The sequence below is a fragment of the Danio rerio genome, chromosome 5, assembly GCF_052040795.2.
Source record: "Danio rerio strain M-AB ecotype USA chromosome 5, GRCz13ab, whole genome shotgun sequence".
Classification (NCBI taxonomy): domain Eukaryota; kingdom Metazoa; phylum Chordata; class Actinopteri; order Cypriniformes; family Danionidae; genus Danio; species Danio rerio.
Genome location: NC_141025.1, coordinates 16,141,586 through 16,163,190, shown reverse-complemented (window position 1 = coordinate 16,163,190; position 21,605 = coordinate 16,141,586). Strand labels below are relative to the sequence as shown.

The 21,605-nt window shown below is 36.9% G+C and overlaps 1 protein-coding gene across 4 annotated transcripts in view; it reads left to right on the top strand.

The window, feature by feature from the left end:
* Window positions 1-7,680: 7,680 nt before the first annotated feature.
* gnb1l (guanine nucleotide binding protein (G protein), beta polypeptide 1-like) overlaps window positions 7,681-21,605 on the top strand; it is a 68,906-nt gene continuing 54,981 nt past the window's right edge. For 3 of the 4 annotated variants that reach the window (XM_087251862.1, XM_087251860.1, XM_087251861.1), the window contains exon 1: window positions 7,682-7,723. The gene's annotated coding sequence lies outside the window, so the exon portion shown is untranslated. 4 annotated transcript variants of the gene reach the window in all.

Genomic DNA, 21,605 nt, shown 5'->3' with positions numbered 1-21,605 from the left:
GTATACAGTAGTGAATGTGTCACTCAGAACACCTTAGCAACGCTTTAGCAACCACCTAGAACACCCTAGCAATCACCTAACAATTCCTTAGGACCCACTCAGAACACTCCAGCAACCGCCTAGAAACGCCTTTGAAACTACTCCGCTCTGAACAAGCCTAGCAACTCCTTAGCAACCTCCTAGCAACCACTCAGAACACTTTAGAAACAGCCTTGCAACACCTTAGCAACCACTAAGAACACCCTAGCAACACCTTAGCAACGACTCAAAAGACCCTAGCAACCACCTAGCAACACTCTAGCACACCTAGAACACCCTAGCAACCACGCAGAACACTCTAGCATCGCTTTAGCAACCATCTAGAACACCCTAGCAATTGCCTAAGAATTCCTTAGTAACCACTCAGAAAAACCTAACAACCGCCTAGCAACGCCTTAGAAACCACCCTGAACACCCTAGCACCCACTCACAATGCCTTAGCAACTGCCCAGCAACATTTTAGCAACCACTCAGAACACAATAGCAACCGTCTAGCAACAATGTAGCAACCACTCAAAAGACCCTAGCAACCACCGAGCAACACCTTATTCCGGGAGTTTATAACACCTAAATTCAGGGAGTTTTCCGGGAGACAGAACAAAACGGCATGTGGGTCTGAAATACGGGAGACTCCCGGGAAAAACGGGAGTGTTGGCAGTTATGATGCCAATCCTTACTAGAACCTATATGTAGTTATCTCTCTATGCCAGCTGCTTCACACTTAAAAACTACTTTAATTATTGAAACATTAAAGCTACTTCAAACTCTCAGGCTAGGCTTTCTCAAGACACTGTAAAGTTTGTCTATAAACCTTACTATTCTAGTTAGCTTATGAAAATGAACTGCCTAAATCACAGCTTAATATCGTATGTTATTAAAGTGAAACTACTCTTTTCATTGTATTAAATTACAAAACATCAAACCAAATGTTATCTGCAAACTAATATCACTGGTTAGTTTCTCCCATTATTTTGCTAAAGCAATGTCACTCATTCTTTTTGTATCCGAAGTATCCATAGTATGTGTCTTCTTACAGCTGTATTGTATTATTTGAAAGTATCCAGGGCAAGGGCATCAGTGAGAGCAGTAGGGAGGTTCAAACAGCCGTGATAACGCTGTGTGGCTCTAATATTCAATCCTCTCTCTTCCCCTTCAGCAGCTTCAGGGAGGAACTTATCCTTGTGCTGAGAGGAGCAGTATATCAGCCATGGACTCACTGGAGGAGTGTTAGATTGTGCTCTTCATAGACACCATCAGGTGCCTTCCAGACCCCAGCAGTCCATCTGCACCCTGCCTGAGATCATCCACCCACATGTGCTATCGGTACAGAAACGGCCAACACAAACACAAGAGTTCAAGACATTAAAGTAGAGGCTGTGTTTCATCCAAAATCGCACATAACATAGCTAAAATATCTACATATCTAAACTCAATATGTGTGTATGAATAAAATTTTAGACAGACATAACGATCTGGAGTTGAAAACTTCAGTTAAATAGTTTTATATAGATTTAAATGGGACTGACAGACAAGAGAAGAGCCGTGTCAGACAAACGTAAAGGTTTACTAGATAAAAAGGCAATAAGGAGATCTTTAAGATAGAATGGATAGGATATCATCAAAGTAAAACTGAAAGAAAAACATTAAATCTCATAATAATATGTTCAAGTAGAAGCATATACACTCACTGGCCACTTTATTAGGTACATCTTACTAGTATTGGGTTGGACCTACTTTTGCCTTCAGAACTGCCTTAATTCTTCGTGGCATAGATTCAACAAAGTACTGGAAATATTCCTCTGAGATTTTGCTCCATATTGTCATGATAGCATCACACAGTTGCTTCAGATTTGTTGACTGAACATCCGTGATGCAAATCTCCCATTTAACCACATCCAAAATGTGCTCTATTGGATTGAGTTCTGGTGGCTGTGGAGGTCACTTGAGTACAGGGAACTCATTGTCATGTTTAGGAAACCAGTCTGAGATGATTCATGTTTTATAACATGGCGTGTTATCCTGCTGGAAGTACCCATCAGAAGATGGTTTCACTGTGGTCATAAAGGGATGGTCAGCAACAATACTCGGGTAGGCTGTGGCGTTGACACAATGCTCAATTGGTACTAATGGGCCCAAAGTGTGCCAAGAAAATATTTCCCACACCATTACACCACCAACACCAGCCTGAGCCATTGTACTTGGCCGCATACCTCGGTTGTAATGAGTGGTTATTGGAGATACTGTTGTCTTTCTATGAGCTTAAACCAGTCTGGCCATTCTTCTCTGACCTCTGGCATCAACAAGGCATTTGCACCCACAGATATGTGGGATATTTGGATATTTTCTCTTTTTTATGAGAGCTCTCTCTAAACCCTAGAGATGGTTGTGTGTGAAAATATCAGTAGATCAGCAGTTTCTGAAATACTCAGACCAGCCCATCTGGCACCAACAACCATGCCACGTTCAATGTCGCTTAAATCACCTTTCTTCCCCATTCTGATGCTTGGTTTGAACTGCAGCAGATCGTCTTGACCATGTCTACATGCCTAAATGCATTGAGTTGATATTGGCTGATTAGAAATTTGTGTTAACAAGCAGTTGGATAGGTGTACCTAATAAAGTGGCCGGTGAGTGAATAAGTTAAAAAGAAGTGGGCCCAGAACAGAGCTCTGAGGTACCCCTGTAGTAGCTGAGAATGAAGGAAACTACCAGACACTGCAGAAAAGGGCCTGACTTTAGAAACTCCCTAAGGCAGTATCTGTGATACCCATCAAATGTTTGAAATGCCAAAGAAGAACATCATGATCAACAGTATCAAAAGCAGCAGTATGATTTAGTAGTATCAACATTGCATACCAGAATCAACCACAGGTAAAATGCCAATGTTGGACACTTTTAGCAAAGCAGATTCAGTACAACGATTAGAAGAGAATTAGACAGGAATGGCTTAAATGTAGCTTTAATAAAATCACACATAGACTCATTCTGACAACGTAGCCCTATATACATTTCTGGAAATCGCAAATCATGTAGCCAGAGCTACTTATGGCTTCATTTCTACGGGGTGGTATGAAGCCGCTCCTTTTCTCGCTTACCAGCTGAATGCTTACCTCCATATGGACTGCTTTTCCGCTGTTCCCAGTTTGTCCGGTAGCTCAACATGTAAGTCGGTGGACTTGAGACGCAGACAGGAGTTGACCACAACAACGGGGTTCGAATCCAATGAAGAACAGTTCCAGAAAGCAGGTAGGAATAAACAAACGGTAAAACATAAGATAAACAAGTAAATAATAGGGTGAATTAATCTCTGATTAAATAAAATCTGAAAACGTGGTAAAAATCAGTGGGCTTTTCTTTTCTGCAATGCTTTTGAAAACACTGTCGGTTGAGTTTAGGGGGTGGGCGAGTCAATCTGTGGTTTTGAAAACACTATTGGTTGGGTTTAGGGAAGAATGGGGGGGATCAGTTGATTGGTCAGTCAGTAAATCAGTCAGTCAACATCATTTACATGAGAACAGCAGGCGTGAATGGCATTCGCGAGGGAAATTTGAGATCTGAAAAAGTGTACACAGAAGCCTCTGGTGGATTTGTGAAAAAAAAAAAAACTGTAAAAAAAATACATAGCTCCCGGGATATATTTTGCTCTCTCCAGAAATGTATATAGGAGTACGTAATCAGAATAAGCCTGGGTTGGTTAGTTTTAATTGCACCAATTTCAATGATAGTTTAGAGACAGGCTGGAAAAACAGCTTCATTTGATTATTTATAGAAGATTGTATTATTTGATTTTATCATTGAAGATTTTTTTTCTTCAATAATTTTTGGGATATTACCAAACACTATACTGTGAGGACAACCGCAAGTAATTTAAATTTCATATAGTCACAGCTGCCTCTAGCCTAATTACTATTACATGTGTACTGTATAGTGTGCTTTATTTACTGTCAATGTCATTCATTCATTCATTCATTCATTCATTTTCTTTTCAGCTTAGTCCATTTATTAATCTGGGGTCACCACAGCAGAATGAACCGGCAACTTATCCAACCCAGTATATGTTTTAACGCAGCGGATGCCCTTCCAGCCACAACCCAAACACTGGGAAACATCCATACACACTCATTTCAACACATACACTACAGACAGTTTAGCTTACTCAATTCATCTATACCACATGTCTTTGGACTTGTGTGGGAAAGCGGAGCACCCAGAGGAAACCCATGCAAACACGAGGAGAACATGCAAGCTCCACACAGAGATGCCAACTGACCCAGCCGAGGCTCGAACCAGCGACCTTCTTGCTGTGTGGCAAACATGCTACCCACTGCACCATCGTGATGCCTTACTGTCAATTTCTTTTTCTTTTTTTTAATTTTCAGTAATATCAAGTTCGTGCCTCGCTGGTCTAAAAGAGAGGCTTGTTTGACTAAAAGCTTATCTAATTTAGTGATGAGCTGTAAGCTGACCTACACGCCCTTGTGGTAAGAGAGAGCCAGAGGATTTCCTTTCCTTCTCCACCGTCAAGATGGACAATGTTGTCGCCCCCCTCCTCAGGCCCAGGGAGACCGCAGGGAGACTGGCATTGTGGTATATTGCGGGTAATGTGAGATGGCACCAATAATTCATGGTTACGTGGGGCATGGCATCTGACCAGGCGGAGCAGAAGATGCGCTTTTAAGGGCCCCCTCTGCAGGGTCACCGGCCTGCCGCCTTCCATTTACATTAATTGCTACTCACTCTCCACGTACACACTGCTGCGAAATTCAGTTGTCGGTTTACCTTTTAGTGCTTACTCCTGTTGTGTACACAAACCTTTCAGTACAACCGAGTGTTCAACAACTGAGTTAACTCATCAAAACTGCAGGTTATAAAAGTTCTATATAATGTAGTTAGTTGTCAGAATTGTCAGAAAAAAATATAACAATTACTGATTAAATAAATGAAAACATAATTGTTTTAGAAGGTGGGGTATCTCCAAACCCCAGTGTTAACCCTAGCCCTCATTGGGGATCATACTAAAATCTACAAATGAGGTTGACATAATTAATATGAGTCTATTTTACGTTTTGTCAATTTAGTGGCTAATTCAGTCGTACAAAAATGTAAAATTTTATAAGGAGATGTGTCAACAAACCCCACTTCTAACCCAACCGTCATTAGGGGATGAGCAAATCATTGTGAATTGTACGAATGAGATCGTATGAATAATACACCATGTCATAAAGCGCGAATCATCTCAGACTGGATTCTTAAACATGACAATGAGTTCACTGTACCCAAATGACCTTCACAGTCACCAGATCTCAATCAAATAGAGCACCTTTGGGATGTGGTGTAACGTGAGATTCGCATCATGTATGTGCAGCCGACAAATCTGCAGCTACTGCGTTATGCTATCATGTCAACATGGAGCAAAATCTCTGAGGAATATTTCCAGAACCTTGTCAAATCTATGCAATATGTATCTTAAGTGCAATATGTTCTATAATACAAGCTACAAATTGCAAGTAGATTTAGCCTTAAGCTATCTGATAGCATGGAAAGCTCTGATCATGTAGCTTGTTCCCACGCTTCTTGCAATCACGCAAAGATGGCCTTTCCACATTCAAAAAAAAGCGTATTAATGCTTTAAATTTCCTCATATAGATCACCTCACATTCCTTCAGCATTCTGTGCAGCACCTGCATCCTTGTGGATCTTATTGTCTCATTTAAGAGAGACGAAGAGATCCATGGAGAGATGGAGTAACCCTCAGTTGAGCTAATCCAGGGCCTCTAAAGAGGTTTAAAGTACTCTGGTTACATCTAATCTTTTTTTTTTTTTTTTGCTCAGACCCAGCTAAGCCTGAAACCTCTTCTCCATGATCGAAACGCACAAATAAAGGTCTCTCTCTCAGCCGGTGCAGGTATGAAAGGCCGCTATGTGCTTTGTGGATTAGAGTGGACTTTCCCCCTCCCGCTTTCTCAATTAGAGAAAGGATGAAATAGAGGAGGGAAACAAAAAAGCATTTAGCTGTTTACAGAGTAGCTGCTTTACCCAGCTGAGGGACTTTTCATGTTGCACTTGATTTATTTATTTTTTTTTAATTTCAGAAAGGTTGGTTTCATTTATAGACAGTACCATGATGCAACAATATTTACTCACCGTGGCATCACTAACTAACTAAAATATGTATTCAAATTATTTTAAAAAGATTCTGACACTGTTTGGAAGAGATTCCATATTAACTGTTAATTACTAATAATTATTTTACTTCTAGGATTAACTCTTATTTAAAAACTAAATACCTTATCCATTCATTAGTGCTTTTTTATTACTATTATTATTATCTTTTAATTATTTTTTAAAAAACAAGCCAAATAAAAACTTAAGCCACATGGAAATAACATATAGAAACACATATGTTTTAATATAGGGTTTGATGTAGGTTTTAATATATGTGAAGTCAGAATTATTAGCCCCCCTGAATTATTTTTCCCCCAATTTCTGTTGAGAAGATTTTTTCAACACTTTTCTAAACATAATAGTTTAAATAACTCATTTTTGATTACTGTTTTATTTTATCTTTGCCATGATGACAGCAAATAATATTTGACTAGATATTTTTCAAGACGCTTCTACACAGCTTAAAGTACATTTAAAAGCTTAACTAGTAACTAGGCAGGTTAAAAGGTAACTAGGTCAAGTTATTGTATAACGATGGTTTGTTCTGTAGACAATCGAAAAATATAAAGGGGCTAATAATTTAGACCTTATATGGTTTTAAAAAATTAAACACAGCTTTTATTGTAGCTGATATAAAACAAATAAGACTTTCTCCAGAAGAAAAAAATTTTTGTTAAAATTATTATCAGACATACTGTGAAAATGTCCTTGCTCTGTTAAACATAATTTGGGAAATATTTTAAAAAGAAAATAAATTTCAAAGGGGGGTTAATAATTCTGACTTTAATTCTATATGTTGAATTTTTTTTTCTTTTTTATATATTACCCAAATGATGTTTACCAGAGCAAAGGAATTTGCACATTATGTCTGAATGTTTTTCTTTCTTTTTTATTCTGGAAAAAGCCTTATTTTGTTTTATTTCGGCAAGAATAAAAGCAGTTATTAATAAAAAATAAAAAAAACATCTTAAGTTTTTTTTTTTTTTTTTTTTTTATAGTCCATAGAACAAACCATCGTTATATAATATCTTGGCTAATTACCCTAACCTGCCTAGTTAACCTAACATAGTTAAGCCTTTAAATGTCACTTTAAGCTGTATAGAAATATCTTGAAAAATATTTAGTCAAATAATAGTTGAGTAATCAATCACGGAAAAAATTAAGATTATTAATATTAACATTTATTTACTATTAGTTTATTGTGGTCATTTATTCATTTTAAACGACTAACAAAGTAAACAACTAAATACTAGTATAAGTGATAATGAGTGAGTTGAAAGAAACTTATCAAATTCGAAATTAGAAAACAATAAATAGTTGTTCACACTGTATTACTTTTTCAATCCCCAATTAAATATCAACAAAAAACTGTGTATCCTTAATTTGATAGGTCGGATTTAAAAGTTCAGGCAGTGCTGAAGACAGCTCTTTTCTGCTGCGGGGTCTTATCACACTCGCTGTCGCATGTTGTGATTTCATCTGTTTCATGCTGCACGCGGGATTCCGCCGATCATTCAAGGTACTGCGTTTGCATCCTACACTAGTGCGAGCAGATTGTGCAATGTTTGTTCTAGCTATGCTCTTGATTCCACACAAACTAATAACACATATATATAGTTAGGTCGCGCGCTGTTTTGTGCTTCTTCATGCTGTAGTCGGTTGTGCGCGCAGGTTTGTTTGTGTAATGAAGCTGTCAGTGGTTTATCACAGCTGTCAACTCTTAAATACTTCACTCAGGCAGACTGTCAGGCTCATTGGCGATCTGTTTTGTCTGGACTGATTACGTTAGTAACTAGAATCCCTACTCTTTCTGTGTTTCTAACGTACACGAGCTTCTAGTGTTCCTGTGCGGTTTAATTAAATGATTGAGGTAAAGTTGGTTTTATATTCGCACTCGGTCTGTATATCAAGGTATATGCAGGGTCTTAAAAAGTCTTAAATTTACTGAAATATTGTGTTTTAGGTCTTAAATCTTTTTTTTAAACAATTCTTAATTCTCCTTTGTTCATAAATTGCAAACCAATCAGGCCAAAACCCATACAATCCTCAACAATCCATCTCAATAAAACTTAAAATTTTTATTTAAAAAGGTAATTATTAACTCTATTTATCATACTGGGTATGATAAATAGAGAATATTTTCCTTAAAATAACATTTCTTTCAGTTCGCCATGTAGATTTACTTAAAACCTTTAAAATATTTGTTTATTATTTTGATTTTAAAGAAAGTTTATGTTGGGGAAAAAGTGTATGGATACAAGCTTGTTTTACACAATATTTCAAATATTTAGAATCAAATATATATGTAATGTATATGTATATATTAAATTATTATTGTATTGTTAATTTACCAATTCATTAATATTGTTAAATATTAATGTATTTAACTTTCCATGTGGGCCATTTGAAAAATTCCTTAGGCTTTAATGCTTTATGAGTCTAAAATTTTAGTCATAATGGTCTTAAATGTCTTAAAGTCTTAAATATAACTCTGTGAAACCTGCACAAACCCTGGTATATTGTTTATTATGCTACTTGTATTCGGTCTGAAGTCGCATGAAATTCTCAAAAGTACTACTTTAACATTGTCAAGACACCCGTGTTCATGATTAAAGCAATTTCTTTTTGTATACATTTCTTATTTGTTGGTACATTCAGGCTAGGCTTGTACAATACATCATTTCAGCATCAATATTGCAATGTGTGCATCTGCAATAGATATGCAACATTAGTTAACTTTGCTGAGTAATTTTTTCACTTTTAAATATACAAAACCATAGAGCATGCACTGTTTATTTAACTTTTATCTTCGCTTTATTGCATTCATCTATACTTGTAGATTCATTTATGTTATGCATGATTCACTTCCCCTATCGTCCCAACCAATCAAAATTAATAAGTTTGATAACACTTCAGGGACCAATTCTCACTATTAACTAGTTGCTTATTAGCATGCATGTTATTGAGATTTTGGCTGCTTATTATTACTTATAATCTTTATTTTCTGCATAATCTTATTCTACATCCCTAACCCAATACCCAAACTACCCTATAATTAATAATAAGGAGCAAATTAGGAGTTTTTTGATGCAAAAGTCTTGGTTTGCTTGCTAATAGCAACAATTGAGCCTTGTTGAAGTAAAGTGTGACGATTTTTTTCTAAATAGTGCTATTCTGAATCATTTGATTTTAAACACAACTATTGCAGTGGTGTAAAAACAGTAGTTGTACCGAGTATTAGTTGTTACTTAGTAAATTACCCAATAAATTGTATATTATTAACGTCTACCACTATCTCCATTCCCTACCCTAAACCCAACTGTCACATTACTGTAAAAATATTAATTGTTATACAGTGTCACACAAATGATGCTATATTGATGTGCATATCTGCAGCTGTATCAAAAAAAATGATAGAAAATGAAAATGATAGAATGAATTCGGTAAACTAAGTGCATTAATCAATAACACAAAAACTGACATTATTATATTATATTTATTATATTTTATTATATTATATTATAAAATGAGTCTCAAACCGAGTGATAGGGCCCGATTTCTGAACACGTTACCGGATCTGGACATCACTCCTATTTAATCATTTGGTAAAATTTTACCAAGCGGATACAGTATATCGCAATATGTATCTCAGAAAAATTCAATATCGTAATCTCAGATTTTTCCAATATCCTGCAGCTCTTTCAAGCATTTGGTTCTGCAATTATGCGTTTCTTTTTTTAATAATTGTTTGTAATGTTGATCGAAATATGTTGTGCCAGGTCTCTACTGGGGTGAGACTTATCAACAGTCTCAATAAACAGAAAAAACTAAAACAAAACTGGATTACAAAATACTTAACCTGCACTGTGAAGAATGCTGGCTTGCACACAATTTCTTTATGTTGTCCTAACACAAACCGATTTAGTAAACGTAATTGATTTTACGGATGTAAGTGTCTTGAACATAAAACAATTAAGTTAAAAAAATCTTAAGAATTGTGTTATGTCAGCTTATTTTAAACAAGTAGTTTGAACAAACAGCAAAAAATCAAGTGTCTTCATTTTAATAGCAGGCTTTTCAGTTTTTACCGTAAAATCACAGCCGTGATTTACAGTACAGCGAACCTATCTTCATCAATCCAGCAAACCAAAATCCCTCAATACACCTCCGCAAGGAAGCAGGTGATAATGTTCACAGATAAACAACGTGTTACCTGCAGGTCTCTTTGCTAATCAGCACTAAAGCCCCTTAAGTGCGGATGCAATGACAAAGTGGCCACCGTCGCTTGCCTCACACACGCACACACAAAGAGCAGCTATGCATTCAGCTCTTATCTGTGTCAGCCTCAGCGTGGCATTCACGCCATGGCCAGGAACAATGCGGCCTGTCGCTCGCCTCCGTCATCCTGACTGACAGTGGGTGTGGAAGCACTTGTGTCTGGCTTCAGCTCTCTATCTTCCACGGAGCTGTTTTTCCAGTCCAGATTCTCCCCCCTTCCCTCCGTTTTCCTTTAGCAACGCACGGCAGCACAATAAAGGGTGTGTATATGTGTGTGTCTGTGTGTGTACCCCGCACTTCCTCCCATATTTGTTTAACTCTGCTTTTGAATGGACGTTTGCCACATTTGTTTCCTCCACTGGAGAGTTTGACTTTTTCGGTACAAAGGGGGTGTCCTGTTTAAATGGGGGAAAGAAACGCTGACTAATGACTTTGTAAGTGTTAGGCCCGGTGATGTGGAAATGTAGATGTGCTAGAAAGCGCGTGAGAGGAGGGAAACTGATAAGATGTAGTAGTTTTAATAATAATGACTAACATCTGAGTTATGATGATATAGTTACAGCCCGGGAGTTGAGACCACAGTTCCAGCACACAGACTTGAATGTCATTCGACTCTCTTCATGTTTTTTTTTTCATTGATGTTGTATTATCGAACACTTGGATTGTTCAAACATTCAATACCATTTCTAAAATAGGGTTTTAGATTGGGACTGGTGATTGTTTGAAACAGGCATGGGTGTAGACAGGGGTGGACTGGGACAAAAATTCAGCCCTGGCACTGTAGCCACACCAGCCCACATTACCACACCGATACAGCCCCAATCACGGACACGCACATTCACTACTTATATTGGTGTACAGATGGTGAAATAATATAAGCAGTACCATATGTAATAGACATTTAAACATTTAATTTATGTAACTGGAACAAAAACAACCCGTTACCTGTGAATGTGTATTACAAACACACACACACACACACACACAAATGGACATGCAACACTTTTATTCACAAATAACAATATATGTCATTCTCTGCAGTGTTGTCATTCTCTCCACCCCCACCTAAGGATTAATTACACACTGTAACCTGTGCTTGTATTTAATGTTTTACTTTAGTAACTAGCTATGTATTTAGAGTTCACTACAAATGCCTACAGTATTATTGCTATACCTATGTTTTTTTAGGCATGTTAGACAATATTGCTAGTACAGTAGCATACAGCAGTTTATATACCCTGGATCTCACGTTATAATAACATTTTAAAATGTATGGGAGTTCTACGCTAAGCTTACTGTTAAACACAGTATTGGTTAATGTCAGAAGTAGTGTGAATGGCGTCAAAATGGCTTAGTATATGTTAGTGTAATGACTTAGAAGTATTTTTTCTGTTTTCGTCTTACCTCCTCTATGGCGCTACTGTCCACTAATGCAGCAAACGATTAAAAACTTTTTGAGAATATTTCATTTAACTTTATGCATTTGGCAGCGTTTGATTTTAGAGCCCTTTTTTTGCACGTTTTTTTCAAAGTCGATCTCTGACACTTAGCTTGTGTTGCACTTACTGTTTTTTTGACATTAATGCCAGATTTTGATTACGTCCGCGTAACCTCTGATTGGGTCGGCCCCTCTTAAAACCAGCCAGCCATCACGGATTGTGCCAAATGCTTAACATTTACTATTTTTATTATTATTATTACATTATTACCATAATCATCGCCATCATAATATTCACATCTTGGACGAGATAAAAGCTGCCTGCATGTAAAAACATAGAATAAAAAATAACTTTTTTTTTAAAAACTAACCGGCCCACTTTTTAAAAAATGGTCCGGCCCGTCTGGCATTCGCCAGAATTGCCAGATGGCCAGTCCGCCCCTGCGTTTATAGGCCTTATTTGTAGGCCCACGTGGAAACTGCACCTGTAAAAATTCTGCAGATTTGACCAAGTAGTTGAGTCTGTAATTTAATTTTTACTTATGTAAATGTGTTTGTATATACTTTTGGATGGAAAACCCCACTCCCAAACCTACCGCTTATTGGGGATGCTGTCTATGTATGTATGTGAACAAAATTGCTGATACCCTTCCATTGTAGAAGGAAACACTACAGTGGTTACTGAAATAACTTGAAACCTTGAAGTAGTTAAATCAAATGACTGAAAATAAACTATTCAACGTCAGATGTTGCTTTTTGTTTCTCGCCACTGGCACCTCTGGCTTGCTTGTGTTTTTACTTGCTGAGCTGCTCATGGATTTGCTCTTCAGTGTTTGGATTTTAAGCAGTGAAAATTAAACCACACTAAACTGAACTACAACGCAGTTTCAGTTTACTAGAACTTCTATGTGAAGCTGCTTTGACACAATCTACATTGTAAAAGAAATAATATAATAGAAATAAACATGAATTGAAATGAATTTCAACTTGTGGTTCAACTGAAGCATTAATAAAGGCCAACTAATGAAAGTCTGGGCCTGGGTACCAACAGTTTTGTCCCCATCTGTCTATACACAAATGCTCATCCTCCAATGATGGCTAGGTATAGGGGTGGGGGTTGGCACTTGCCTCCTTTAAAAAAATTGTATGTTTTCATATGAATCAAATCGTATGAATTTATACAAATTAGCCACTTTTCTGACAATACGTGAAATGGTTATGTTTCCTCGTGAGATCAGGCTGGATTGACCACGTTGACCAATCTGAAATGAAAGATACATTATCGCAGTATCCTTATCATTGTTTTTTTTTTTTTTAAGTGATGTAAAACTGTGAAATCAAAAAACTATACTTCAAAAAGTGTAAACTCATTTTGCTCTCAAGAGGAGTAATAAAAAGTAGTGTAATTAAGTTAAGGAATTATTACTGAAAAAGAAAAGTAAGAGATTAGATTATTTTTGTAAATAGGAGTTGCTTATAATGTACTTGCATACAAATATATTTTGCAGAATATTTAATGTTTTTAAAAGTAGCGCTTTTATATTTATTTAAGATGATTGCACATGCATAATTAAGGAATTGGTTAGTGACAAATTGACAGGTATGTTTGATGAAACGGGGTGTGTTACCTGGGAGGTCCTGGGCTTAGGTTCCAGACAAACCCCCATTTTAAATTAGATTAGATTCAAGTTTATTGTCATTACACATGTACAAGTACAAGGCAAAAGGAGCACAGTACTGCACACTGTCAATACTGAATAATTTATTTAATCTAACATTTCAGTCTATCTGATGAAAGTCGTGAAATCGAAATAGTTCTGTACAACAACTTTAACTTTGGGTGCACTGTCGCCTCACAGCAAGAATGTCGCTGGTTTGAGTCCCGATTGGGCCAGTAGGCATTTCTGTGTGGAGTTTGCATGTTCTCTCCGTGTTCGAGTGGGTTTCCTCCGGGTGTTCCGGTTTCCCACACAAGTCCAAAGACATGCACTACTGGTGAATTGGTTAGCTAAATTGTCCGTATAGTAATGTGTGTGAATGAGCATAAGCATGTATGGGTGCAGCTGGAAGGGGTGATTGGTTGCAGCTGGAAAGGCATCTGCTGCATGATTTTGCTGGATAAGTTGGCAGTTCATACCGCTGCGACCCCTGATAAATAAAGAGATAAAGCCAAAAAGAAAATTAATTCATAAACTAACTTTTAAAAGCTACTAGTTACTAGGGCTTCTAGATTATGGGGAATTATTTTGGTCATAATGTAATCACCATTATTCAAAATGATATACAGTTGAAGTCAATTATTCGCCCTCCTTTGAATTTTTTATTATTATGAATATTATAATTTTTTTTATAAATATTTCCCAAATGATGTTTAACAGAACAAGGAATATTTCTCAGTATTTCCTGTTATGTTTTTTTTTCTACTGGAGAAAGGCTTATTAGTTTTATTTTGGCTAGAATAACAGCAGCTTTATTTTTTAGTATTTATTTATTATTTTATCATTTTTTTAAACCTATTTTAAGGTCAATATTATTAGCCTGCTTAAGCAATATATATTTTTGATTGTCTGCAGAAGAAACTACTGATATAAAGTGACTAGCCTGATTACCCTAGTTAAGCCTTTGAATGTCACTTTAAGCTGAATACTAGTATCTTGAAAAATATCTAGTCAAATATTATTTACTGTCATCATGACAGATAAAATAAATCAGTTATTAGAAATGAGTTATTAAAAATATGTTTAGAAATGGGTTGAAAAAAAATATTTCCGTTAAACAGAAATTGGGGGAAAAGGGTCGGTAATAATTTAGGAGGGCTAACATTTCTGAATTTAACTCTATATATATATAGTTATTTTTCTCATCGTAAATAAGAAAATTTAAATTAAAACAGTAGTATAAAAATATGAAACAAACTGTGCTTTAAGCATCTTCCCTGTCAGAAAATCTTTCATCAAAGCTACAAAATTCCTTCAGTCAAGAACAGTGAGGGATTTTCTCTTTTTGTTGTTTGATTAATGATAAAAACAGGCAGCAGTAGGAATATTGCACGCTGTCACTTTAATACCAGTACGGTTCTGATTTATGGTTTCACTTTCACATGTCTTTTGATTCTCCACTTGTTTGTTTATTACACAATTGGGGCTTTAATGATTAATCACTAAACCGCGCATTTTGACACAAATTTGACCATCAAAGCGCTCACATTAAGATGACTTTAGAAATGCGATCTCTTTTGCGATTTAAACATGAAAAACATGAATGATTCGAATGTACTTAAATGATGTGCATCCCGTGCTGCAAAATTTACATTACATACTTTTAGTATTTTTCACGTGAAACTGAGCTTTGCAAAACAACAAATGAGTACAACGGGAAAGGAGCGGGTTATGATCAAAATCAAAATTAAAACTGAATTTTCGATTTTCAATTTTCAATTGCACAGCCTTAATAGTTACTAGTTTATGGTTAAAGTTATTAGTTACTATGGTAACTATGCTGTAAATAATTATGGCTTCTACACAATCAATTTGGGTTGGGACAACATGAAGGAATTAAATTAAAGTATTGTTTTTTAAATTTAAGTGGATTCAGCATAAAACAATAAAGTTGTCCCCCTCAAAAACTCAAGAATTTTTGTTTCAGCTCATTTTAAAGAAGTAGTTTGAACGAACAACAAGTGTTTTTGTTTTCTGAATTTTATTGTAATGCAATGTGCACCTTTTGTAAAGCTGCTTTAAAACAATGGTTATTGTGAAAAGCGCTATACAAATAAACTTGAATTGAATTGAAAATGAATTGAATAAATGATTTGGCAAGTATTGATGGTGTGCAGGATTGTTTGGTTTTCTTTTAGACAAAGCAGTTAGAAATGAACATTTTAATGGTGTAACCCATAATTAATTACATTTTTAAAGTAACCTAACCCAATAAACCTCAATTTCTCATACTTCATAAACTTCCCATATGCTTTGACATGGCAGTTCTTTAGAGATGTCATCCAGCTGCTCCACAAGGGCAACAGTAATCACATTCTGCGTTCCCACAATCTCCAGGATCTTAGTTGGGCTTATTTATGAATGGCAGCGTATGACAGTGGCCTGGGCAGAGGTGTGTGTCTGCCCATCACCGGATCCACAGATTCCCCGGCACGGGGGGAGAGGAATGCAGACCGCCTGTCCTCCATCTTTTGAAGCCCACGTTCAAATGACTGCATCTCCCCCCCTCCTCGGGTATAAGTGGCAGCGCAGGGGGCACAGATAGAGGCTGTGTTTGATCTGAAGGTCGCCAGCCCTTTGCCTGTGTTGAGAGATACCTGGCTGACGCGGCTGCTGCTTATTTAATAACATGAAGGGGAAGCGAACTCTCTCTCATAATTAGGCCTAATTACCAAGCAGGTGTTGACAGACGGCTCACGAAGAGACAAACTGCCTTTATCCCGAGTCTTAGAGTCAGATTACTGGAGCTGTCTTATCTGTTACACCAAGAGAGCTGAAAAACGCTCTCTTTTTTTTCTCCTCCACTATCAGAATGAGGGACTCTGATTTCATATCTGCCTTTTGGTTGTAGCTTTAATTACATATACAAGCTCAGTGCAATATTGAGGCATTTGTAAGGATTTTAAAAACATTGTGGCCGTTAATCATGGCATTGAGAAATATGGACATTTAACCACTTGAATTATGACTGTAGGTGTGTGTGTGTTTGTGTGTTTTAATTGTTTTTCACCAAAGCTATGTTTATTTGATCACAAATACATTAGCAACAACAACCTCATCACCATCATTAATACAGATTCTAATATGCATATTTGATCCTCAGGATACATGTATTGTTAATGTTTAGAATGGTTTAGGGCTGCTCGATATTGGGGAAAAGCTGACATTGGGATATTTAGTTTTTCTGCGATTTTGTTATATATTTGGATATAAATATAATTTCACAAGATGACTAATTTGTTAAGAATTAATAATTTTACTTTGGATTGGGATGATTTCATATGGGATTATATCAGAGTGTCCGCAAGGTCTTAAAGTCTTAATGTCTTAAATTTAAAAAAATTTAATTCACTGAAATATTGTGTAATATGTCTTAAATAATTTTAAACGGGTCTTAATTTTCCTTTGTTCAAGTAAAGCTACCCAATCGGGCTGACATTCATCCGATCACCTACAATTCATCTTAATAAAATCAGTGAAAGAAACCTAAAAACAATTACACAGTTCCTCGTGATAATGACAGAACAATTTATCTCGCTGCATAATCTTCTATTCATATAAAAACTATTTACTGAAGTAACGGCGAGTAGACATAAAATTTATAAATAAACATAAAAAATTAGAGTTTTATAACAGAAATGTGTTGCGTTGAATAGAAGTTATACTCAAACAGTTTTTACAAAACATTTGATTTAATGTAATTGCCTCCACAATGAATATAATTTTAACAATGTTAAACTTGTCATTTGGCTAGCAAAAAAAAAATTCCATTGGCCAAACTGGGCCATTAGAAATAATCATTAGTGTTTAGCCTTGTATAAGTCTAAAATTTCATTTATAATAGTCTTAAAAGGGTCCTAAATTTGACTTGACAACCTGCTGAAACCCTATTCATATATATATATATATATATATATATATATATATATATATATATATATATATATTGATGTATACACACACACACACACACACAGACATATTTATTTGTGTGTGTGTGTGTGTATACATCAATATATTAATATATATATTGATATATATATATTAATATATTGATGTGTACACACACACACACACACACACACACACACACACACAGACATATTTATGTGTGTGTGTGTGTGTGTGTACGTCAACGTGGGCGCTGGGTCTATTCTACGTAAGCTATGGTGACTTTCACCTTGATATTTAAGGATGTATACCTGACCAGTGAGCTGTCTGACAAAAAAAAGTGCCCTTCTGAATCAAATCAGCAGAATGCCCTTCTGGATCTTTCACTTACTTCGAATACATTACTGAATACTTACATGGACATCTGTAATCTAGTTATTTCCCTTAATAGACAGTAATATAATTGAGGTGTTTACGTGGAGTGCTTTTATGTAAGAGTTTCCTGAAAGTTTGGGTGATTTTAACTGCAGTTCGGCAGTTTCATCTTCATGAACATTTCATTCATGCTCTTATGATAAAATGGGGTATTAGACTCAAATAAGTGGTAAGGACGAGAGGGTGCTCGCTGCAGAGCCATTTGAGGAGAGGTGAGCTCCAGAGAGGGGGAGCATGAGCTGTCGCTCCTCCTCCTGTAAGCTGTTTTAATGCGTACACCAACCCCACCTCTAACCCTACCCCCAGTGACATCACTCGTAGAAAAAGTGCAAAAAAGGTGGAGCTCAAGCTTAAGCTCCCCCTCTCTGGAGCTCACCTCTCCTCAAATGGCTCTGCAGCGAGCACCACTTGGTAAGGACTGGTGAAAGTGTTATATATATATATATAGTTATTATATAGTTATTTTAATTTAATAACTCACAATGAATGGAAAGAAAAAACTTCCACATTTTGCTGTGTGCGTGAGTGTGTGTGAGCGCGCCTGCCTGTACAGACAGCAATGTGTGTGGATCTTGGTGGAAAATATGCAATAGTATCTGCATACAGCCTTTATGATGCAAGCTGAGATTGCATCACACAGCAATGCATTGTCAGACACGATGCACTCAATGGAGTGAGTGACGTCACTGTGACGGGTAGGGTTAGGGGTGGGGTTAGGTGAGAGCATTAAAAAGCATTGGATGCAGCTCAGATTACATACACAATAGGACCTATCTCGCCTTTGACCCATGTTGTCTCTGTCAATAGATCTCAAAAATAAATAAATGCATAAAATAACACCCTAAAAAGTTGATCTACCAGTGCAGTCATGATCTTTACTCTTTGGCCTAGATTTTCAGCCTGTTTTTCCACTTCATCCCATGTCTTTAATTCTCTCCATCTCTGACTGACAACACTGTATTTGCAGAGGTATGTTTTGATGCGTTGTGTTTGCACAACGAGAACATGCGTTTCCAGACCTGTGTGTCAAACAGCCCCGGTGCAGCAAACCTCACAATACGGGCACGTTAATCCTCTTTAAACCTATGAAAACCTTGCTGTCACAGAGGCGATCTTCCGATAGCACATTCCTTCACACAACAAAAGTAAATAGCCTCATTTTGGGATGTATATTTGAGCTGGACAGTCCAAGCTGCGTTCTCATTTCGTCCTATAGTGCATTACTTTACATTATAAACTTGATTTTTTTAAAGAAAGTAATTGAAAACAAGTACTTGACCATTTTCTAAGTGCACAACTAAAGTAAATAGCCTCATTTTGTGAGTTGAGCTGGACAGTCAAAGCAGAGTTCTCATTTCAGCCCCTATATGTGCAGTAGACGGGGTCTGGCTCCTATACAGGCCTGATGGCGACTGATAGTCACGGGTTCTAATCCCACTGCCTCTCCTGTAGGAAAGCAGAGGGCCGTTTAGTGACTGTCCCCTTTGTGAGGGGGTTCATCTGGGGCGGCTAGGGGCTCGACTCTTAATTAGGAAGGTAGGGCAGTGAAGAATCTCCGCTTGACAGATTAACATGCACAATTTAACCACTAACCTTCCGAAATGAGCTCCCCCAAAATACCTGCGGGTTTGGTTTCAGCAGGAGGGCAGAGGTGAGCAGAGATGACACTGAGCAGAAGGGTCTTCATTAAGCAGGACGGCTCCGTATCTAAAATCAGCAATATCTGTTGCCACTCAAAGGATATTTTTGTGTAATTGTCTTCATTTTGCTGAATTTTATCTGCCATCTTCTTTTTTTGCTTCCCTTTTTAATGGTTAGAGGGCTAGTTAACTCTAAAATTAAAATTCTGTCATTATTTAGGCTACTCACTCTCATGAAGTTCCAAACCTATTAGAAATTTGTTTGTCTACAAAGCACAAATTGAGATACTTTTTTTGATATTTGAAACATTTCTAATCCTTCATTTGATTTTTTTCGTTTTTTTTAACCTGAAACAAACATTCATTAAGAGATTTTAAAAATCCACATGAATTGAGTGGTTTAAGGAGCCCCTATTATGCATTAAAAAGGGTCATATTTTGGTTTTGAGGGTCTCTAACAACAGGCTGATATGCATGCAAAACACTTTCATTGTCTTATAATATGCATTTATGCTTACTTAATTATCCCAATGACTCCCATATGACTCATTTAGCGATTCAATTGTTCCCCTCCTTAGCGCAATGCTAATCTGCACTGATTGTTCTGATGACCCAGTCTGTTGTCGTTGGTCGACTGCCTTCAGTGTGACATGGAAAGAAATGTCGACCACGACTTATCAACAAGTCAGAGTGCAGTGTGTATGTGTGAGCCCAATGCAGGAGTGCATTAAAGCAATGCAGTTAAACACCATCTTATAACTCTATTCTTAACCATGTGACACATTTAATATTAATCCACAAGGTGGCAAAAGCTGAACTATTTTGAAACTGTTTTGAAACTGTTTCTGCATGTGTAGAAACTGCTGATGATGGCCATAGCAATGGCAAATGGCAGAAGATTGCGAGCTCACAATTGCATTTAAATCCATAAACAAAGCATGCGTTGCGTTTAGACACGATATGACAATATAAAGAGTTAAACAGATACAGTACAAGCAGTTACAAGTAACAAAACACAATTAAAGACAGTTTGCAGGCTAGAGAAAACAAGGAGGCAACTTTTTTATCGTACTCGCATGAACTGTGTACATACATCAATAGTCATTTCTGATGCTTCCTTTAACTAACGGCTGACGATTAGATGCTGAGGTATTTTTGCAAAAATAAACTTCAACCACTGACTCTTCACAGCCTCATCTTTGGGTAGGGAAAGTAACACTAATTTTCCCTCACAATTCAGAGCACAGTGTCTCTGCGACTTGATTTAGACAGGATCTGCTACAGTGTTTGTCTTCCATTTCTTTCTTCAGTGTTTGTGGGCGGGGCTGGGGGTTTAAATTTTCAAGGATCTGAGCATGCAACAAATGGGCGGGGCTTGATTTCCATATTAATGTCACACCCACATGGCTATAGACTCGTTACATCCGATTAATTCGAACCACTATGAGTTGACTTTTATAGATTAGTCAATAGTTTTAAACACGGTGCACTTTCAGGTTTAAGCCTTAGCTGTATATTTCACTTTTCTAAGAGCTGTTACACACTGCATGGAAGGTCATTTTCAAAAACCCGTAATAGGGCTCTTTAAAAGAAGTCCAAAATGTTGTCAAAACATTTAAGCAACATAGCATGCCATTGTCATATTGCGTGTAGTAAAGTCAGTGCTGGCCCTTAGGGTTGAGGGGCCCTAGGCAAGATAAACTAAATAATGTATTATAGCAGAACATACATTTACTTTGAGCTTGCTTTTTTTTCTCCTTTCTTCGGCTCTGGAAAGATGAAAATTATGCATGCTAGTCTTTCTGCGATAGTATCGGCAGACATGGTATTGGTTGTCATGAAGTATGCCACATTACATGAGAAGAAACGATTGAATCTTGTGGTATGACATTTGTCGCTTGCAACTCCCCACAACATCCTACGTCAAGGAAATAGTGGCAAAAATCGTGTGATCTGACCGGGGCTTTATAACTAGCCAATTGAGTGAGCACACTTTCGTTC